At 38.5% G+C, this 17,819-nt stretch overlaps 1 protein-coding gene across 3 annotated transcripts in view; it reads left to right on the forward strand.

Moving 5' to 3' along the window:
* Positions 1 to 17,819, forward strand: part of METTL24 (methyltransferase like 24) — a 116,762-nt gene that overhangs the window by 60,263 nt on the left and 38,680 nt on the right. The window lies entirely within an intron of this gene.

Here is a 17,819-nt window from a genome sequence, read left to right on the forward strand (position 1 = left end):
ATTATATAAGTATATCAAAGGATGTCAAATCTCTGCAAACATTTTATTATGAATAGACAGCAAAAAAGAAACTCAATCTTTGAACTGTGTTCTTTGAAAGCAATTTTTAGTGTAGTACACCCGAGCTAATTGTATTCTGTAGGCAGATACTAGAGAATTTCTCCTGAGTGCAGTTGGCTTGCGTTTGATCTTCAGTCTTTCTTGGGTTTGGCTATTTTGGTCTGTATTCCCAGCTGGAGATGCCATGTAGTTTAGAACAGGTCAGAATGGGTGTTTCTATTTGAGAAACAGTGTGCATGAGACTCAATTTTAAATTTGAGTTGGCTTCTTGATCTTCAGTAAGAGGTTTTTCCAGGCCGGGTGCAGTGGATCACGCCTGTAATCCCAGCACTTTGGGAGGCCGAAGCGGGCAGATCACAAGGTCAAGAGATTGAGACTATCCTGGCTAACATGGTGAAACCCTGTCTCTACTAAAAAATACAAAAAATTAGCTGGGTGTGGTGGCGGCCACCTGTAGTCCCAGCTACTCGGGAGCCTGAGGCAGGAGAATGGTGTGAACCCAGGAGGCGGAGCTTTCAGTAAGCCGAGGTCACGCCACTGCACTCCAGCCTGGGCAACAGACCAAGACTCCGTCTCAAAAAAAAAAAAAAAAAAAAAAAGAGGTTTTTCCCTGCATTGTTGTTCCTCCTCCTCCTCTTCCCCATCTTCCTCCCTTTTCTCTGCCTCCTTTCTTCATCTTCCTCTTCCTTCTCCTTCCTCCCCCTCTTCTTCCTCCTCCTCCTCTTTTGTTCTTTAAACATCCTTTAATTAGATAGCCCATGCTTCTTCAAGAACAACTTCAAAGAATTTGCTGTTCTTTTAACACGCAATTAACTGTTGATTTGTATTTTACTTTGCCACCAAGGGTAACTGGTGGCATTTAATAGTCAGGAGCCTTAGTGAAACACAGATAGGATTTTTGGGTAAAACCCCAGAAGAGAATTCCTTTTTACATGCTGTTAATGTTTTTCATATGTGTGGGAAGAAGTAGGAGCATTTCTCAGAACCTTATTTAGGGTTTTGTTTTTTTCTTTTTTGCTGCTTGTTACCTTTGTAGATCTGTTTTTTACAGCTGAAAATTACAGGCCTAATTCTCTAATATGTCAACTTTAGATTATTCAAAGAACTATCTACTTATTTTTTGTGTTCAGTTAGGAGTCTCGCTGTTCCTCCTTTATGCTCTTTACATCTTAGCCCTCTCCAGCACCACTCTTCAAAGAAAAGACTGAGTAGGAGAAAAAGAGAAACTCAATGCCATTTTGCTTATTTTATTTCCCCAATAATATTTTAGCAAAAGATTTGGTAAAGATGAGCATAAAATAAGACTTTGAAAAAGTGATCTGTGGATATAATTTATCTAACCACATTGCCTATGGGAAATATATTTTTAGATAACAAGGTATGTACCTGAATTGTGTTTGTTTAGCTCCATGGGAGCTGCGGTGGACCAACTTTTATGCTAAGGATAAAGCATGAGGCCTTTTGCAATGCTGCTCCTGAGATAGCAGAAATATTTACAATGATGCCTAAAAAGGAGAAATGCTTATGTTTCTAAGGCTACTTATTTTTTAAAAAAATATTTACAATGAAAGTGATCTAAAACAGAATTACCAGGAATGCATTTCCTCCTTTTTTTTTTTTAATTCCTTGTTGAAGAATTTAAAAGATACTGATATGCTTCCGTAGAGATTTTTTTTTTTTGGTCAATGCTTTAAAACAAAAACAACAAAACTAAACCCATCAGCGAGTGATTGCTTTCCTTAGGAAAATGCTTCTAGGAGCTATGCGGGGCCAGATAAATGGAAACCTTGTTTGTGTGGTGTAGCAAGCTCGGTCTGTTTTCATTTTTCTGCATGTACAGACAATGGTAAATAGGATGTGGCTGTGGCAGGGGAAGCAAATAGAAAAAAACACACTAACAAGTGTCAGCGTTTCTGCCTTCACACCTTCACTCATTTATTCTGAAAGTGAGTGTAGAAACCAAAGCGTTTTTAGCTGTTTTATTTCAGAACTTTAAAATATCTCATATAGTTTTGTAATGATTTCCCTATTCTGCTGTTAGTTTTCCTGTTCTGTATATCCACACCTAGATTCCAGCCACTCAAGTAAAAATATGGGCAAAAATGAAAGCAGTATTCTGAGATAGTGACAGAAAGATGCATATGGCTTTTGTACTGCTTTTAAAACTCTTCGGTAATTTTAACTTCAAACTATAAATCAAAAGCCTATTCTAAAGCATCAGGCTAGAGCAGCTGCATCAGCAAAAGCATGTGGACCAGAAGCCCCGTCTGTCAGGGAATAATATCACTTGGATCCAGCATTATGTGAAATGATTAACTGTCTACTCTTTGCAGAAGTGGTTATTGTTAACTAAGCATACAGTTTTTTCAGAATGCAACTAGAAATATTGAATCTGAAATTTCTGCTCATATTAATCATAATGTATGGTTTTTTTCTAAAGTCTTTGTTACATTCAGAGTATCCTCAATGATCCGAGCTAGTTAATGAGGAATTATAACTATTAGTTTTGATCTTAACCATGCTGCTGATAACTCTGAATAACAGAGCTGCTTGAGGGTTCCCCTATGTAAGCTCATTAATCTTGGTTTGAAGCATGGTCCTCTTACTGGCTTTTGATGTTGGGCGAGTCATTTAACCTCTCTGGCACGCAGTTTGATTGTCAGTTAAATGAGGACAATGACACATTCAAAATTGTGGGGTTTTTCTGAGGAGTAGGTCTGAGAACACAGTGTGAAAGTCTCCAGCAGAATGCCTGCTGTGAATTAGTCACTCAGTTGTTTTCAGTAAACTCAAAGGGTTTTTATTAACAATTTTAGTAAATTTTATAGAAAACCTTTTTTTTCCCTTTCTTTCTTTCTTTCTTTCTTTCCAGGGTAAATATATCAGAGATTTCTCTGGAAATTGCTAACCACCTAGTTCCAGTCAAGAGTTTTTAATGAGAGCTTTGTGTGAAACTGAAAGGCAATTGGTCCTTCAGAGGTGGTTGTAGAGAACTATTGTTTGGTGCCTCCAGGCGCTGAACAGCTTTGTGGGTGATTGTATAGAAAGTAAATACTGTGCTGTATAGAAATTAAATAAACTGCTGAGAATTAATTCAGATTCATGCCACGCAGAACAGATGTAGGCCTTGGGGCTGGGGCCCTCTGGTCAGACGCCCTGGGGTAGCTGGCCTCCCTGCCTGTCAGCTCAGGGAACTGTGTCTTCCTTCATCTGCCCTTGTCGCCACCCAGGCCGCGGCTCAGTGTCCACCTGAACCCTCACAGGACTACTAGTTTCTGCCTCCCTTGGCTGGGAGCTCACCATTGATTGCAGAACATCAGTTTTGTTGTGTGGTCACTATGATTACATTTGAGAGAATATGGGCTTTGAAATTACACAGCTGGGGTAACATAGCAAGATTCCATCTCTATAAAAGATTTAAAAAATTAGCTGGGCATAAGATTTAAAAAATTAGCTTGGCATGGTGGCATGTACCTGTAGTCCCAGCTACTCGGGAGGCTGATGTGATAGGATTAGTTGAGTCCAGGAGGTGGAGGCTACAGTGAGCCATGATTGCTCTACTGCACTCCAGCCTGGGTGACAGAGCCAGACCCCTCTCTCAAAAAAAAAAAAAAAAAAGAAATAAAAGAAAAGAAAAAGCAATTACACACTCGCTTTTTGTTTTTCTTTTTACTTATCAAATTGGTAAATATAAACAAGATATTGATACTGCCCTGTATTGTAATGCTTGTTGGGAATAATACACTTTGCTGCTGGAAATGGAAAACAATATACTCTTTCAGGAAGAAAATTTGACCATATGTATATAGTGTGTCAGTTTTCGTTTCTACAAATATTTTTTGCCTTAAATTCTGTTTTATCTGATGTTAGTTCTGCCATACTAGCTCTCCTTTGATAAGTATTTATGTGAAATAACATTCTAGATTCTTTTATTTTCATTATTTTCCTATAGTTTTAGTTTATGTATGGCTTATAAGAGCAATGTATTCAATATATGTCTGGATTGTGTTTTTAAACCCAACCTGAGAATGTCTTTAAATAGTTGTGTTTAATGCTTTTATATTTATGTTTATTGGGATTACTGGCATATTGGGACTAACTTCTACTCTTTTAAATTTGGCCTTTGGTTTTCTGCACTTCCCCCCCACCCCACTTCTTGCTAAAGCTTTTATTTCTATTCTTCATGGTTACCTTTAGATTTAAAAAGTATATAAATAACTATAAAATTTTAATACATATGAAATTATTTAGTATTTCTATATTCCTTCTAAACATGATAAGGATCATCAAAAGTTAACTACCCATTGAACCTGGGTGCCCACATTACTGTTATCTGGAGTTTTATATATTTTTATTTTTAAAAAATTTCAAATGCCAATGTTGCTAGAATATATTGAACCCTCATATATTTTTCACCGGGATTCACCATTTTTTATTATTTGCCACATTTGCTTTCTCTGTCTCACTCTCTCTCACCATACACTTATCTCTGCAACATAAAAAATAAAAAACTCAATAGAAATCAATGGATGAGTACTTCCATAATAAATATATCTGTATATGTGAGTTTAATCCATTTGTATGTATTGTTTTTGCCGATATATTTGGATTAATTGCTTCTTACTTTGGTATATCTCAGTTCAAGAGCTGACATCATAATTAATGTGGAAAGAGTGGAAATGTCCTTATTAAAGTCGGGGAAAAATAAAGATTTTTATCATTACCATTAAAAAAAAAGATTAGAGCTCTTTAAAAAAAACTTCATATTTTGAGATAGATTCACGTGCACCTGTAAGAAATGATACAGAGATTCCAGATACCGAACATTTCTAGCACTACAAGGATCCTGTTTCCCTTTTATAGCCACACCTACCTTCTTCCCCTTACCTCCTTCCCTAACCCCTGGTAACCACTAATCTGTTTTATATTTCTATAATTTTGTCATTTTTAAGAATGTTTATAAATGGAGTCATACAGTGTGTAATCACCATTGTTATTTAATACAGTTTTAAAGATAATAGCTAATACAATAAGAAAAGAAAAAAATTAGGAGGATAAATTAAGAAAGAGGTAAAAATTTTATTATTTGCAGATATTGTTATTATTGAAGGATATATTATTTGAAGATAATATGATGGTATACTGGAAAACTCAAGATAATCTAATGAAAAATTATCAAACAATAAGAAAATTTAATGAGTTGTCTGAGTACAGTATACAAAATTTTTAACTAAATTTTTGTGAATAAAAACCAGTTAGAATACAAAAAGGAACTAAAGTTTATTTACAAAAGCAACAAAAGTAAAGCTAAAAATAAACTGAATGAGACATGTGTAAAGTCTACAAGAAGAAAACTTAGCCACTCAAGGACTTAACGGAAAACTTGAACGAATTCGAAGGCATAGTACCTGCTTTGATGTAAATACTCAACTTCATAATGATTAACTCTTTCTTATGTTAATCTACTGATTTAACATGTTCCCAATAAAATTGCCAAGAGGATTTTTTTCCTGAACTAAAGAAGCCGATTCTAGAGTTCATATTGAATTAGCAAGCAGAAATAACCAATCAAATTCTGATAAAGGAGTAATAAAGGAGGTTAACTAACCCTATGAGATAATAAAGCTTCTTATACAACTATAATAATAAAAATGGTACTATTGCATGAACAGATAAACAGATTAATGCAAGATTTTAAAAATCCAGAAATAAATCCACCTACCTCCAGAGCTGATATATGATAAAGGTACTATCTCAAATCATAGAGAAAAGGTGGATGTTTCTCTATGATTTGGATGTTTCTCTAAAATTATGGGTATTTATTTAAAAAATGTTTTTTGAGCTTTAGTTGATGGCTTTTGCCAGAAAATTTAAACTAATAAAGTTTTTTTAAAGACCATAAAAATGGGGGGCGGAGCAAGATGGCCGAATAGGAACAGCTCCAGTCTCCAACTCCCAGCGCGAGCGACACAGAAGACCGGTGATTTCTGCATTTTCAACTGAGGTACTGGGTTCATCTCACTAGGGAGTGCTGGACAATCGGTGCTAGTCAGCTGCTGCAGCCTGACCAGCGAGAGCTGAAGCAGGGCGAGGCATCGTCTCACCTGGGAAGCACAAGGGGGAAAGGAATCCCTTTTCCTAGCCAGGGGAACTGAGACACACAACACCTGGAAAATCGGGTAGCTCCCACCCCAATACTGTGCTTTAAGCAAATGGGCACACCAGATTATATCCCACACCTGGCCGGGAGGGTCCCACGCCCACGGAGCCTCCCTCATTGCTAGCACAGCAGTCTGCGATCTAACCTCAAGGCAGCAGCGAGGCTGAGGGTGGGGCACCCGCCATTGCTGAGGCTTAAGTAGGTAAACAAAGCCACTGGCAAGCTCGAACTGGGTGGAGCTCACAGCAGCTCAAGGAAGCCTGCCTGTCTCTGTAGACTCCACCTCTGGGGACAGGGCACAGCTAAACAACAACAAGAGCAGCAGAAACCTCTGCAGACGCAAACGACTCTGACAGCTTTGAAGAGAGCAGTGGATCTCCCGACACGGAGGTTGAGATCTGAGAATGGACATACTGCCTGCTCAAGTGGGTCCCTGACCCCTGAGTAGCCTAACTGGGAGACATCCCCCACTAGGGGCAGTCTGACACCCCACACCTCACAGGGTGGAGTACACCCCTGAGAGGAAGCTTCCAAAGTAAGAATCAGACAGGTACACTCGCTGTTCAGCAATATTCTATCTTCTGCAGCCTCTGCTGCTGACACCCAGGCAAACAGGGTCTGTAGTGGACCTCAAGCAATCTCCAACAGACCTACAGCTGAGGGTCCTGACTGTCAGAAGGAAAACTATCAAACAGGAAGAACACCTATACCAAAACCCCAGCAGTATGTCACCATCATCAAAGACCAGAGGCAGATAAAAACACAAAGATGGGGAAAAAGCAGGGCAGAAAAGCTGGAAATTCAAAAAATAAGAGCGCATCTCATCCTGCAAAGGAGCGCAGCTCATCGCCAGCAACGGATCAAAGCTGGTCAGAGAATGACTTTGACGAGATGAGAGAAGAAGGATTCAGTCCATCAGACTTCTCAGAGCTAAAGGAGGAATTACGTACCCAGCGCAAAGAAACTAAAAATCTTGAAAAAAGAGTGGAAGAATTGATAGCTAGAATAATTAATGCAGAGAAGGTCATAAATGAAATGACAGAGATGAAAACCATGACACGAGAAATACGTGACAAATGCACAAGCTTCAGTAACCGACTCGATCAACTGGAAGAAAGAGTATCAGCAATTGAGGATCAAATGAATGAAATGAAGCGAGAAGAGAAACCAAAAGAAAAACGAAGAAAAAGAAATGAACAAAGCCTGCAAGAAGTATGGGATTATGTAAAAAGACCAAATCTACGTCTGATTGGGGTGCCTGAAAGTGAGGGGGAAAATGGAACCAAGTTGGAAAACACTCTTCAGGATATCATCCAGGAGAACTTCCCCAACCTAGTAGGGCAGACCAACATTCAAATTCAGGAAATACAGAGACCACCACAAAGATACTCCTCGAGAAGAGCAACTCCAAGACACATCATTGCCAGATTCACCAAAGTTGAAATGAAGGAAAAAATCTTAAGGGCAGCCAGAGAGAAAGGTCGGGTTACCCACAAAGGGAAGCCCATCAGACTAACAGCAGATCTCTCAGCAGAAACTCTACAAGCCAGAAGAGAGTGGGGGCCGATATTCAACATTCTTAAAGAAAAGAATTTTAAACCCAGAATTTCATATCCAGCCAAACTAAGTTTCATAAGTGAAGGAGAAATAAAATCCTTTACAGATAAGCAAATGCTTAGAGATTTTGTCACCACCAGGCCTGCCTTACAAGAGACCCTGAAGGAAGCACTAAACATGGAAAGGAACAACCGGTACCAGCCATTGCAAAAACACGCCAAAATGTAAAGACCATCGAGGCTAGGAAGAAACTGCATCAACTAACGAGCAAAATAACCAGTTAATATCATAATGGCAGGATCAAGTTCACACATAACAATATTAACCTTAAATGTAAATGGACTAAATGCTCCTATTAAAAGACACAGACTGGCAAACTGGATAAAGAGTCAAGACCCATCAGTCTGCTGTATTCAGGAGACCCATCTCACATGCAGAGACATACATAGGCTCAAAATAAAGGGATGGAGGAAGATCTACCAAGCAAATGGAGAACAAAAAAAAGCAGGGGTTGCAATCCTAGTCTCTGATAAAACAGACTTTAAACCATCAAAGATCAAAAGAGACAAAGAAGGCCATTACATAATGGTAAAGGGATCAATTCAACAGGAAGAGCTAACTATCCTAAATATATGTGCTCCCAATACAGGAGCACCCAGATTCATAAAGCAAGTCCTCAGAGACTTACAAAGAGACTTAGACTCCCATACAATAATAATGGGAGACTTCAACACCCCACTGTCAACATTAGACAGATCAACGAGACAGAAAGTTAACAAGGATATCCAGGAATTGAACTCATCTCTGCAGCAAGCAGACCTAATAGACATCTATAGAACTCTCCACCCCAAATCAACAGAATATACATTATTCTCAGCACCACATCACACTTATTCCAAAATTGACCACATAATTGGAAGTAAAGCACTCCTCAGCAAATGTACAAAAACAGAAATTATAACAAACTGTCAGACCACAGTGCAATCAAACTAGAACTCAGGACTAAGAAACTCAATCAAAACCGCTCAACTACATGGAAACTGAACAACCTGCTCCTGAATGACTACTGGGTACATGACGAAATGAAGGCAGAAAGAAAGATGTTCTTTGAAACCAATGAGAACAAAGATGCAACGTACCAGAATCTCTGGGACACATTTAAAGCAGTGTGTAGAGGGAAATTTATAGCACTAAATGCCCACAAGAGAAAGCTGGAAAGATCTAAAATTGACACCCTAACATCACAACTAAAAGAACTAGAGAAGCAAGAGCAAACACATTCAAAAGCTAGCAGAAGGCAAGAAATAACTAAGATCAGAGCAGAACTGAAGGAGATAGAGCCACAAAAAACCCTCCAAAAAATCAATGAATCCAGGAGTTGGTTTTTTGAAAAGATCAACAAAATTGACAGACCGCTAGCAAGACTAATAAAGAAGAAAAGAGAGAAGAATCAAATAGACGCAATAAAAAATGATAAAGGGGATATCACCACCGACCCCACAGAAGTACAAACTACCATCAGAGAATACTATAAACACGTCTACGCAAATAAACTAGAAAATCTAGAAGAAATGGATAATTTCCTGGACACTTACACTCTCCCAAGACTAAACCAGGAAGAAGTTGAATCCCTGAATAGACCAATAGCAGGCTCTGAAATTGAGGCAATAATTAATAGCCTACCCACCAAAAAAAGTCCAGGACCAGATGGATTCATAGCTGAATTCTACCAGAGGTACAAGGAGGAGCTGGTACCATTCCTTCTGAAACTATTCCAATCAATAGAAAAAGAGGGAATCCTCCCTAACTCATTTTATGAGGCTAACATCATCCTGATACCAAAGCCTGGCAGAGACACAACAAAAAAAGAGAATTTTAGACCAATATCCCTAATGAACATCGATGCAAAAATCCTCAATAAAATACTGGCAAACCGAATTCAGCAGCACATCAAAAAGCTTATCCACCATGATCAAGTGGGCTTCATCCCTGGGATGCAAGGCTGGTTCAACATTCGCAAATCAATAAACATAATCCAGCATATAAACAGAACCAAAGACAAGAACCACATGATTATCTCAATAGATGCAGAAAAGGCCTTTGACAAAATTCAACAGCCCTTCATGCTAAAAACGCTCAATAAATTTGGTATTGATGGAATGTACCTCAAAATAATAAGAGCTATTTATGACAAACCCACAGCCAATATCATACTGAATGGGCAAAAACTGGAAAAATTCCCTTTGAAAACTGGCCCAAGACAGGGATGCCCTCTCTCACTACTCCAATTCAACATAGTGTTGGAAGTTCTGGCTAGGGCAATCAGGCAAGAGAAAGAAATCAAGGGTATTCAGTTAGGAAAAGAAGAAGTCAAATTGTCCCTGTTTGCAGATGACATGATTGTATATTTAGAAAACCCCATTGTCTCAGCCCAAAATCTCCTTAAGCTGATAAGCAACTTCAGCAAAGTCTCAGGATACAAAATTAATGTGCAAAAATCACAAGCATTCTTATACACTAGTAACAAACAGAGAGCCAAATAATGAATGAACTTCCATTCACAATTACTTCAAAGAGAATAAAATACCTAGGAATCCAACTTACAAGGGATATAAAGGACCTCTTCAAGGAGAACTACAAACCATTGCTCAGTGAAATCAAAGAGGACACAAACAAATGGAAGAACATACCATGCTCATGGATAGGAAGAATCAATATCATGAAAATGGCCATACTGCCCAAGGTTATTTATAGATTCAATGCCATCCCCATCAAGCTACCAATGAGTTTCTTCACAGAATTAGAAAAAACTGCTTTAAAGTTCATATGGAACCAAAAAGGAGCCTGCATTGCCAAGACAATCCTAAGTCAAAAGAACAAAGCTGGAGGCATCACGCTACCTGACTTCAAACTATACTACAAGGCTACAGTAACCAAAACAGCATGGTACTGGTACCAAAACAGAGATATAGACCAATGGAACAGAACAGAGTCCTCAGAAATAATACCACACATCTACAGCCATCTGATCTTTGACAAACCTGAGAGAAACAAGAAATGGGGAAAGGATTCCCTATTAAATAAATGGTGCTGGGAAAATTGGCTAGCCATAAGTAGAAAGCTGAAACTGGATCCTTTCCTTACTCCTTATACGAAAATTAATTCAAGATGGATTAGAGACTTAAATGTTAGACCTAATACCATAAAAACCCTAGAAGAAAACTTAGGTAGTACCATTGAGGACATAGGCATGGGCAAGGACTTCATGTCTAAAATACCAAAAGCAACGGCAGCAAAAGCCAAAATTGACAAATGGGATCTAATTAAACTAAAGAGCTTCTGCACAGCAAAAGAAACTACCATCAGAGTGAACAGGCAACCTACAGAATGGGAGAAAATTTTTGCAATCTACTCATCTGACAAAGGGCTAATATCCAGAACCTACAAGGAACTCAAACAAATTTACAAGAAAAAAACAACCCCATCAAAAAGTGGGCAAAGGATATGAACAGATATTTCTCAAAAGAAGACATTCGTACAGCCAACAGACACATGAAAAAATGCTCAGCATCACTGGCCATCAGAGAAATGCAAATCAAAAGCACAATGAGATACCATCTCACACCAGTTAGAATGGCAATCATTAAAAAGTCAGGAAACAACAGGTGCTGGAGAGGATGTGGAGAAATAGGAACACTTTTACACTGTTGGTGGGATTGTAAACTAGTTCAACCATTATGGAAAACAGTATGGCGATTCCTCAAGGATCTAGAACTAGATGTACCATATGACCCAGCCATCCCATTACTGGGTATATACCCAAAGGATCATAAATCATGCTGCTATAAAGACACATGCACACGTATGTTTATTGCGGCACTATTCACAATAGCAAAGACTTGGAATCAACCCAAATGTCCATCAGTGACAGACTGGATTAAGAAAATGTGGCACATATACACCATGGAATACTATGCAGCCATAAAAAAGGATGAGTTCATGTCCTTTGTAGGGACATGGATGCAGCTGGAAACCATCATTCTTAGCAAATTATCCCAAGAACAGAAAACCAAACACTGCATGTTCTCACTCATAGGTATCAACTGAACAATGAGATCACTTGGACTCAGGAAGGGGAACATCACACACCGGGGCCTATCATGGGGAGGGGGGATGGGGGAGGGATTGCATTGGGAGTTATACCTGATGTAAATGACGAGTTGATGGGTGCTGACGAGTTGATGGGTGCAGCACACCAACATGCCACAAGTATACATATGTAACAAACCTGCACGTTATGCACATGTACCCTAGAACTTAAAGTATAATAAAAAAAAAGACCATAAAAATATTAGAAAGAAAACTATGGAGATTTAAAAAAATATCCTGAAGTTAGGAAGTCACAAAAGAAAAGAATAATTAATTTGATTACGTACAAAATTTCCACATGGTAAAACTACCAAAAACAAAATTAAAAGACAAATAACAAACTGAGAAAATACTGACAATTCATTTTATAAGCAGAGAGTTAATTTCACCAGTACAGAAGGGCTTCACCAGTATAGAAAGACCCACAACTTGATAGAAAATTGGATGAAGAAATAGTTGATGAAAAACAGTTCACAGAAAAGGAGATACAGATGGCTTATATGAAAAAATATTAAAACTTGGACATATGAAGAGAAAGACAAATAAAACTATAGTTAGATACAATGTTTTCATCAGATTATCAAAGATAAAAAGTAGCCGGAATATAAATTGCTACAACCTTTCTGCAGGGCAGTTTGGCAATATCTATCACATTGCAAATGCAAATCCAGCAATTCTACTTCTGTGAGTTTGCCCCCCAGTCATATCCCATATGTGTGAACCAATATATGAATGAAGTTATCGTTTTTTGCAGCGTTGTTTGTAATAGCAAAGGGTAGAAAACAATCTGCATAGCCACCATTGTGGAAGTAGTTAAATGGAGAATTGTATATCTTTTCATGGACAACTTATGAAGCCACTTAAAAAAGGACAAAGCAAATTTTAATCTATTGATGTGGAACAATTTCTGAGATACATTTTTAAGAAAGGGAATTTACAATGCAAAGCAATTGCTAAACAGTTTTGAAAACAAAGAACAAAGTTAGAGAGCTTACACTACTTGATTTCAAGACAATGTAAGGAATAGCAATCAAGATAGTCTGGTACTGACATAAAGATAGACATATAGATCAATGGAACACCAAGAGAATTTGGAGATGGAAACACATATATACATTATCCTTAGCAAACTAACACAGGAACAGAAAACCAAATACTGCATGTTGTCACTTTTAAGTGGGACCTAAATGCTGAGAACACATGGTCACATAGAGGGGAACGACAGACAGTGGGGCCTATCAGAGGGTGGAGGGTGGGAGGAAGGAGAAGATGAGAAAAATAACTAATGGGTTCTAGGCTTAATACCTGGGTGATGAAATAATCTGTACAACAAACCCTCATGGTACACGTTTATCTATATAACAAACCTGCACATGTACTCCTAAAAGGAAAATAAAAGTTTTTAAAAAATCTGCAGTGAAGAAAAAAAAGAGAAACACATATATAATTAATTGATTTTTATGAAGGCATCAACATAATTAAATGGGAAAAATTATAGTCTTTTCAACAAATGGTGCTGGAACAACTGGTTATCTGTAAGGGAAAAAAGTAAAACCTGACCTGAATGTCACATCATCATGAAAATTATTTTGAAGTGGAACATAGACCTAAACATAAAAGCTAAAATTATAACACTTCTAGAAGAAAACATGGGAGAACATCTTTACAACCTTGACATAGGCAAAAAATTTTTAGACAGTATATTTCTTAGCATAAACCATAAAAAAAATTTTAAAAGACAAATTGGACTTTTTCAAGATCAAAACTTCCTGCTCATCAAAAGACATTGTGAAGAACATAAAAACTGGGGAAAATATTCATCACAAATATTTCAGAAAAGGACTTGTATCCGGAATACGTAAAGAACTCTTACAACCAAAAATAAGGAGACAAACAATTCAATTAACAAACTAAAGATTTAAACTGGCACCCACCAAACAAGATATACAGATGGCAAAAACACACATGAAAAAATGTTCAATATGATTAGTTATTAGGGTAATGAAAATTAAAGCCACAGTGAGATACCACTTCATAACTACCAAAATGGCTAAAATTTAAAAGATTGATGTTACTAAGTGATGATGAGGATATGGAGTAACTGGAAATCTCAAACATTTGTAGTGGGCATGCAACCTCTTAGGAAAAGAGGTTGGCAGTTTCTTAATTTCTTTTTCTTTTTTTTTTTTTTTTTGAGACGGAGTCTTGCTCCGTCGCCCAGGCTGGAGTGCAGTGGCGCGATCTCAGCTCACTGCAAGCTCCGCCTCCCGGGTTTATGCCATTCTCCTGCCTCAGCCTCCCAAGTAGCTGGGACTACAGGCGCCCGCCACCTCGCCCGGCTAGTTTTTTGTATTTTTTAGTAGAGACGAGGTTTCACCGTGTTAGCCAGGATGGTCTCGATCTTCTGACCTCGTGATCCGCCCGTCTCGGCCTCCCAAAGTGCTGGGATTACAGGCTTGAGCCACCGCACCCGGCCAATTTCTTAATATATTTACCAATGGATCCAGTAAACCCATTCCTAGATATTTACCCAAGATAACTGAAAACATATGTCTGCACAAAGGATTGTAACTGAAAGTGTGTAGGAGCTATATTCATGATAACCTCAACTGGAAACAACTCAAATGTCTGTAACATGTGAATGGGTAGAGAAGTTACGGTATGAATGTATCTCTTAAATGTACCATATACCTACCACACATCCATATAGAATGAAATACCACTGAGCAATAAAAAAGAACAAGCTTTATGACACATACTACACAAATGAGTCTCACAGACTTTATGCTGAATGAAGGAAGCCAGATTCAAAAAATCACCTGTTATGTGATTCTCTATATAAAGTTCTAGATTAGACAAAAGTATTCTGTGATGATAGAAATCAGATCAGTGGTTGCCTAGGGCAGGTGGTGAGAGAGCAGAGTTGGAGATTTACTGAAAAGATCACAAGGGAACTTTTTGGGGTGATGGAAACATTCTATATTTTGAGTATGTTGGTGGTTACATGGGTATATACATTTCAAAAGTTGTTGATTGTCTGGGCATGGTGATTCACACCTGTAATCACAGCACTTTGGGAGGCTGAGCGGGATGGATCTCTTGAGGCCAGGAGTTTGAGACCAACCTGGAAAACATGGCAAAACCTCATCTCTACAAAAAATACAAAAATTAGCCAGATGTGGTGACACACACCTGTAGTCCCAGGTACTCAGGAGGCTGAGACAGGAGGATCAATTGAGCCACTGCACTCTAGCCTGGACAACAGAGCAAGACCCTGTCTGAAAAAAAAGTAATTGACCAATATACTTAAACTGTATGAATTTCATTGTATATAAATTATATTTCAATAAAAGCAAATTGCAGAAGAGTGTGTGTAGATTTCCACCATTCTACTACTCACATAATTGTTTTTGAAATTATATGCAAGAAGCTAGTGATGCTGGGAGACTCCAGGGAGAACTAAATGACTGAGGAAGAAACTCTGTACTCTTTATATCTTTTGATTTTGTACCTTGTGGATATTCAAACAGTTAAAATATTTTCCATGTTTTCCTATCCATTTTTTTTATTCTCTACTTTTGGAGTTCTTTTTAGATGTATTTTGGAGCCTCTAAGTCTATCATCCTTCTTGTCTCTTCATTACTTTTTCATTCACTCTGTCCTATGTTAGGGTATATTCCTCACTACTAGCTTCCAATTATTTAATTTTCTTTTTAACTATATCCAGGCTAGAGTTTATTCCATTTATTGGTATTTTTACCAAAAAAAGACTATATTTTTCACTTCCAAGGTTTCTAATTGGTATTTTTCCTATCCATCTGTTCTTTTCTAGTTTTGCATGCTTTTATTTAAAAGTGTGTTGTCACTGCTTGCATGTTTGTGAAAGTTGATATTCTTCTTGACTGAGCTGAGCATCCTAAACATACTTATTTTAAACTTTGTCAGATTTTTCAACAAAATTAATCTTGCAATGAAGTAATATTCTAATTATTGCGTTGGTTGACTGTTTCTCTTATCCTTTGACTTCAGTGTGTATTTTGGAATTTTGGTTTGCTGGCGTATTTTCAGTAGAAGGTTTTTGGTTTGGTTTTGCTTTTCTCTTTCTTTTTGGATTGCCCTTCTCTGCCTAGTGAGTTTGCAGTAACCTTCAGGACCTGGTTCTTCTAGGCATTTGGCTCTTACTCTTCCCAGTGGTATGTGGACTATTCAGACACTGAACCATCAGAGGTCCAGCTCATTTGGTATTTGCTAGGGTTTATCACTCTCCTCCCATCTTCTTAGGCCAGCAGCTAGTTTTATGCCATAGCTCCAGCCAGTGGTTGTTAGTGTGTTTCAGTCTCCTTTCTGCCGCCAAGGAGTTCCACTCCTGCCCCCGGCTTTAAACAATGAATGGGCTCTGGCCACTCTCTCAGGGGAGCACCTTGAGTTCCTATTTCCTGTAAGAGATGCACACCCAGCACCACTGCCACCTGCTCTAAGATGGAAGCCTGCCATTTCCTGCCTGCCATCCTGCTCACCTCCCTGTGTTCATTCATGGAGGTGTTCATCTCGGTTTTGAGTCCTGCTGTGTCCTTTTTGTTTCTTTTCCTCTCTTTCTCCTTCTCAAATAGTTCTCCCTATTTTTGCTTTGTGTTTGGCATGGGGGAAAGGGGTGCATCTCACCTTCATATTTTTCTTTAAATCAACTTGAAATGGAGTCAGCTTTCTTACTTAGAATTATCTGAATAATGTCCATAGACTTGTGAGTCAACTGTCCTAGGTTTGTTTGTTAATACATTTTTAAAATACCTAACAAATGAAAGATTTTGAAACGTTGCCTCCAAATCATATCCTACACCATTATTTCTCAAATTTAATGTATGCGTGAACCACCTTGGGAAAGTAATTAACATACAAGTAGTGATTCTGGAGGTCTGGGGTAAGACCTGAGGTTCTGTATTTCTAGTAAGATCCAAAATGATGCTGATGGTGCTGGCTGGGAAACTGTACTTTGAGTAATAAGGTGTGTACCACACTTGGAGAAACAGGACCAGAGGAGAAACACATTGCCCATGACTATGGCTTCATAGTCATGGGCAGTGCTGAGACTTGAATGCAGTCCCTGCAGAGCACAAGCACTGGGCTACTCTGTGCCCTGTTAATGTCTTCTGCTCTCAGCCTGAGACCCTGGTGTGAAGGACAGACACTGTCATAGTTTCATTGTTTTTATTCCCATGCAGCCTGTCGTATCCGATTTCTGTACTAGCTGTTGTACCGCAACACATTTTTTCTCAGGACGGAAGCTCTTTTATAAAAGTGTTCCCTGCTGGTCTGCCACACCAGGTCAAGGTCCAGGCATGCCTGAGTCTTAGATAATGATTTATGCTGGAGCCAGAGCCTTGCTTCTGAGTTCTGTGTTCCTGAATGAGCTGTGGGCCTCACAGGCAGAGACTCCTTATTGTACGGATTCCCATTCCAAGTACCTAGCAAGCATTCTGGAACTATACAGAATACATGTTGGCCTTTTTCTCCAGCACCTCCCTAAATAAAACGTACAAGGCATGAACATTTGAATACCTTATCTGTGGGCACAATCTCCCCTGGAGTTAACAAGCAGCAGCCTTGAGCGTCCAGAGACCTTAGCTCCTGATGTTTCAGAATGCTTGGGCAGGAAACCTTACGGAAAACCAGATACGCTGTGGTAAAGGTAGAAGTCCAGGTGATTCTTTCAGGTCCCAGGGCAATTTCTCTCTAAATTTGTTTAAATTCCTTTTTCAATGAGAGGTGTTTATCTTTCTGTGTATTTGAAGGCAATTTCATCGTGCAGAATTGTGATTTAATCAGGAAGGTGCTGTGTTTCTGTGAAATAAGCCAGTGGCAATTTAGCAATAATGAGTCATTCATGGTGCTGAAT

This window comes from Rhinopithecus roxellana, chromosome 4 (assembly GCF_007565055.1).
Source record: "Rhinopithecus roxellana isolate Shanxi Qingling chromosome 4, ASM756505v1, whole genome shotgun sequence".
Taxonomy (NCBI): Eukaryota; Metazoa; Chordata; class Mammalia; order Primates; family Cercopithecidae; genus Rhinopithecus; species Rhinopithecus roxellana.